General features: G+C 40.5%; 1 long non-coding RNA gene across 1 annotated transcript; it reads right to left on the reverse strand.

The window, feature by feature from the left end:
* Positions 1 to 1,750: 1,750 nt before the first annotated feature.
* Positions 1,751 to 2,649, reverse strand: LOC114072438. The gene is made up of 3 exons (XR_003574176.1): positions 2,418 to 2,649; positions 2,099 to 2,224; positions 1,751 to 1,763 (listed from the first exon to the last, which is right to left on the reverse strand). It is a non-coding gene; the product is annotated as an uncharacterized LOC114072438 (long non-coding RNA).
* Positions 2,650 to 5,676: the final 3,027 nt, after the last annotated feature.

A 5,676-nucleotide genomic window follows, 5' to 3' on the forward strand; every position in this document is an offset into this window, starting at 1 on the left:
TTATTGCCCCAGACAGCAGTGCAAGCTGCACTGTTTTTTCCCCACTCCTTTAGTGGATCTGGTTACTGCCCTCAGTTTCCACATCCCACTCCTGATTAATCATGACCTGCTCTAACCATACTTATGGACAGTATTACAGGGAGCTGAAGCAGGAGGAATGAAGCACACCCACCACCCCCTATTGCTCTCTTTAAAATTCACTGTAACTTCATTAAACTCACAGTGCTGACTATTGGAGAGAGAGCAAAGAATTAAGAAGGAAGCTGATTTCATTGTTGAGAAATGGCTTCCTTGGAGCAAGCAACTGCTTAAACCTCCAGTGACTTCCAGCTCACAGCAGGCCCGGTGCACTTCAACGTGGAGCTATGTTTTAATTTCCTTAAACCACAGGACACAAGTCACAGTTCCAGCGGTGTCTGCAGCGAGAGATTCTGTGCTGATGGTGATGCAAAGCTTCACATCCTGCAGTGCCCAAACACGTGGTTTGCCACAGGGGTTTCACACAGTCGAGGAGATGATGATGCCCCTCTGCTTGCACGGGGTTAACACCTTCAAAGGTAGCTGTTAAGCACTCTCTGGATACCAAGAGCATCCTGAACACCACTGGCCTCCAAAGCCACTCCCTTCTTCCTCCTGCCTTTGTAATTCCTTTCCAATTTCCCCTCCCCAGTCTAAGGACGGTTCTGGTTGACCAAGGCATGATCATGTGCTGCTCTTACACACAGAGACTTTCCCTGGGGGATAAATACTCTTTTCAACGAGCATCCAAAAGTCTGTTTGCCAACCACATCACATGGCTACATCCACAATCCCTAAAGAACATTCCCTATTTGCACAGAACCCTCCAGGTAATTCTGCTGCTAAAACTTTAACTCATAATCTATGGCTAGAAATTTACTTGAACTTTGCTATTGTAGTTCTTGTAATTATTATTATTGGTGTTGCAGTTGAGCAACCACGCAGCAAGCACAGGATGTGCAAGGAACTCAACAGCACTTCCAGAACTTCACAGTCCTGATTAAGCAGCCTATTCAAATTCCTTTGATTTATCTACATCCTGCCCTCCCAGGATTTAACAGTTAACTGTCTAGGGAAGGAAAATCCCACTAAACTGCAGTAAAAAGTAAAAAGACCAAAAAGGAAAAAAAGAAAAAGGAAAGAGAGTAAAAGACAAAAAGGAAAAAGAAAGAAGCAAATGTTGAAGATCACTCAGAGACAGGTAAATCTGTATTTTGGTGTTTAGAAACAGACCATGGTGTTACATACCCCTGAGCTGAGTAACACCACACACCTCTGATTAATACCACTGCCACATTCAATTATTATTCACAGGAGAAAGAAAATTACAAAAAGAGGATATTCAGCAATTTCCAATTAAAAACTGAAGTTAAGTTGGTTCCCTTTCCCCACAAGCACCACTTCAAGCATTCTCTAACACAGCTCCGTTGGGACCTGCCATCGGCCCAGAGAGTCAGGAACTGAACCAAATACAGGCATTTTTTTCCATCTTGTTGCCTTGTTTTAGCATTACTGTATTATGTGCTGGTCAGTGACATTTTCAACCATTTTACACTGGCGAATCACTAAGCCTTTATTTTACAGAATGTATAAATCTATCTACTTCAAGATGTTTAAGGTGCTTCTGCTGTTGGTTGTATTTTTCACATTCACTGACAGACTGTTAAACCAAATCTGCCACTTTGTTTCTTAACAAAAGCACTTGATGCCTTTAAGCTTCTCCTGTATTGACTCCCATCTCCTTCCTTTATGCATCCCTCTGACCGGACTGTGAGGAACAATTATTTGACTGGTTTTGTTCGTGCCCAGAATAGCAAATATAATTATCTGAAAGGCAGCAATATGTGTTTATTTGGAACTACGCATAATCTTTAAAACAGAATGTATTTAAAATCTGCATTGCTTACTTTATGTTACAAAACAAACCCCTCCATTTGCCGAGTTTGCTGCAGGAGCTGTGAATTTTAACGCTTTTCTTGTATTTCGCAGATCCCGTTTCCAGAATGCTGCAGCAGCAGCAGATGTTGCTGATACACTGTAAGAAGACAGACAGTTCACAGGCCTGTCATTCCTGGTAAACTTTACCTGCTTTTTCATCCTGGTTGAACCGAGAGTACTTGGAGTTCTCCAGCAGGGGCAGGCACTGCTCGATCGGCGTCCACACGTAGGTCTCTGGACACAGCAGGTCAGAGGGCCTGTACTGACCCTGGGGAGGGGAAAAGAAGGGGAGAATCAGAACGACAGCAGTCACACCCAACTGCACAAGAACACTCTGGCCACAGCTCTACAGATTTTCCAAAGGAGGAGGAATAATTTTAATCTAATCTACACCAAATGAGCGTGCAGTGAAATCACAGGCTTCGGTCCTTTCAGCACCGTCTCAGGAACACGAACCTCACCTTGGCACTCGATGAAAACGTAAAATTAACATAGCACACTTCCACCACGTCCAAGATGGACTAGAGAAGTTTTGGCTTTGCTTGCTGAAACTCTGTATTTAAAGTTTATCCTCCAGAGTTCTGCTGAGCTGGTGCCGACACTAAAAAACTCAGCACCTCCAAAGGCAGCTCATCTCAAGTGTTGGTAATTCTAGCAAATAATTGAGAGTAAAAAAAAAAAAAAAAAAAGAAATCTAATAGAAAAACCCCTCACTTAACAGTAAGCAGGACGCTTTTATTGCATTAGTGATGGAGCATTTTGTTCATTGCTACTTAAAGAGGAACACTTTTATTCATGGAGTTTTTCCTGGATTAGCTTACAGGTAATGATTAGTGAAATTCCACCGTTTTTTGTTGATTTATTAAAAAGATATTCTTTGCAGACGTTCCCAGAAACTAAACAGACAGAACTATTTTCCCTTGAGCTACACAGAAAATCACCACCTCAGCAACAATAACCTTCTCTAATCAGATCTTCATTTGATTTAAAATAAGATTATTCAGCAGCCTATAGCTTCAGTCACAAATCTATCTTGGAGCCATTACTCACTCAGTCCATACCCTCTCAGCATCCAGAGCCATATGGTGGCAATACCAAATGAAATATTAAATTGCAAATCCATTACATGTATGAGCTGGAAAAACAGCCATACAGTAAATAGAACGAAAAGTTGAAGGACCCCAGTGAAAAGATCGGGTGTTATCAGAAGTCACACTGCAGTTCAGGCCATCAGGAGTTCTTCATATCAGTTACTTTAAACAGGTAATCAAGATTATCACCTTGAGATGAAGTTCAGGTTTTTTTCCAGTTTCCATTATGAATGAAGCTGAGCAATATTTGGGAAGGGACATAAATAATTATCCTGAGTACAGCCTGGAGAAAAAGACATTCCTTCAGGGACACCCTTATACAGTAATACCCCATTTTGGAGAATCAGAAGAAACAATTTCATGTTTGCAGAGATCCCCAGTCCTTTTTATACTCTCATTGTTTGACTCTTCATAATATTCACATAAAAAACCCAACATTTTTTAATGTATTTCCCACCAGCTGTAAACTGCTGAGTAGGAAATACAAGAATTATCTCTGATAAAAACAGCCACAACTGTCCACATGAAAAAAACATAAAAATAACCAGGCTTGCTGCTGAACCTTGTGAAATACCTGATGTACCTTTCTGAAATGGTCTGTGTGACTGATTGTCTCCTTTGAAGCAAATTCAGGAGCCACTGGTAACTACTGTTGTTGGTTTTAGCTTTTTTTTTTTTTTTTTAATTAAAGGCCAATTTTTATATTAAATTAAAACAATATCCTTCCATGCAAAAGTTTAAACCTCAAGGCCTTAGAAAATCCTCTAAAGCCAGAGAATGGAAATGACATTATTAAATAAACCACTTTGAAATGTTACACTCTGTAAACAGGAATAATTGAATGGCATGTGAAGGTAGTGCTTGAAGAACACTTTTAGCCACCACTACTCAGATGAAACAATTGAAGGACTTGGTGGGGGGGGGGGGAGAATATGCCTTTGCAGTCATATTTAAGAAAAAAAAAAAGGAACGTGAACTACTTCTTGATTTAAAGACATTTTCTCAAGTGGCCCAGAGGGCAGAAATCACCAAGGAATCATTTTTCAGAGCACAGAAAATACAAGGTAGCAAATTAGTCTTTCCCAGTAGCCAGGGCATACTCATGGCTATCAGCAAAGACAGCTCAGCCGCTTAGTTTTCCTAGAAAATACTGCTCCCACATCTTCAGATTTAACCCCTTTGTGAATCCCACACATGAAAACTGTATCACCATTCAGCCATATTCCAAATTTCCCAGTTAATTCTATAATATCATAGTCTGGCATAAATAGGATATGTAAAATTAACTGCATTGCAGCATTACAGGTTTGGTTATAATTATATATAAAAAAGGCTTCTTTAGTATTGAGCAACACAGGAACAGGAAAAATCAATTAGCCAATCCATCCCTGCAGGTTCAGCATTTATTTTTGGGCATCAAAATACCCTACTCGGGAAAGAAAAAGGAAGAAATAGGTCTGAGGTGGCTTCCTTTAGAGGTTTTCTTCCCCCCAGAATTTAGGATCTTGCTAATAAACTTCCCTGAAGACACAGGAGGCTGTGGGGATGATTCACTGCTGACCTGGGACACGAAACAGAATTAGAGGTGAAAATGAAAGGAGCCACTGATGCCCTTTGATGTCCTCCCTTCCTAGAAGTGTTTACAAACACACCTGAAGTAAGAGAGCGCTCCTGAAAAGGCATTTTATTGACACTGCTGGTTCAACCCACATCCCATGACTCACCCCACAGAGGAGGGGGGAACACGGGGGGAGTTTCCCAAAGAACAGCATTTGCAGTGTGTCTGTACTGACAGGATTCATCAGGGGATCCACAGATTCTGGTAAATTGAATGAAATAATGTCTTTTTAACTCTCCATCACCACCCTTTACATAAGCACTTACTCTCAATTTATTTACTTTCTCCCAAATATTTAAAGCCTCAGTATGAAAATAAACCACTATGAATCCAACTTGTATTTTTTCTCCTCTCTGTCCCCTTATTCCTGGACTGTGAAAACACCTAAACCTGAGAACCCAGACAGGTTCTACCTCATGTCCAGGAGCATCTGCACTTCAGGAAAAATGCTCAAATTTCATTACTCACCCTAAAATGATTACGTCATCTTAAAAAATTGCCTCTAAGCACACTATTTATACTCCTTCTTATTCTATATATTGCTGGTTTGCAGTGTACAACAACATAAATCCCAAACAGAAAGGGGATCTCCTAAAGGGAATTGCTGCAGAGGGATTTATGACAGTGCAACTTAATCAGATTTGCAGAACTGCTCTTGCAAATCTGACTTCAGATTAAATCAGCATTCATTTCAGAAGCCATTCTGTCTATGGTACGAGTTCACAACTGAAAACATTTTGCTTTCTTTTAGCTCACTATATAAAAGCTCTTGCACGGTAGCGCTGTTTAAGCCGTCCAGACCATCTTGGGAACATTTAACTACATGATTTTCAACAAAAACTATCATCTTACAGACCATCCCCAAGCACTGGTCTCAGGTTTCAGCTTCTCAAATCCAACACCACCTGCTGACGAAATGCACTCTGTCAATGCACAACAACTGCACATATTTCTCTCTCTGTGCATCTACGTTTTGTCCAGAAATACCCAAACCAAAAAAAAAAAAAAAAA

This window comes from Empidonax traillii, unplaced genomic scaffold (genome assembly GCF_003031625.1).
Source record: "Empidonax traillii isolate 1590-97213 ecotype Southwest subspecies unplaced genomic scaffold, ASM303162v1 scaffold3210:size14368, whole genome shotgun sequence".
Lineage (NCBI taxonomy): Eukaryota > Metazoa > Chordata > Aves > Passeriformes > Tyrannidae > Empidonax > Empidonax traillii.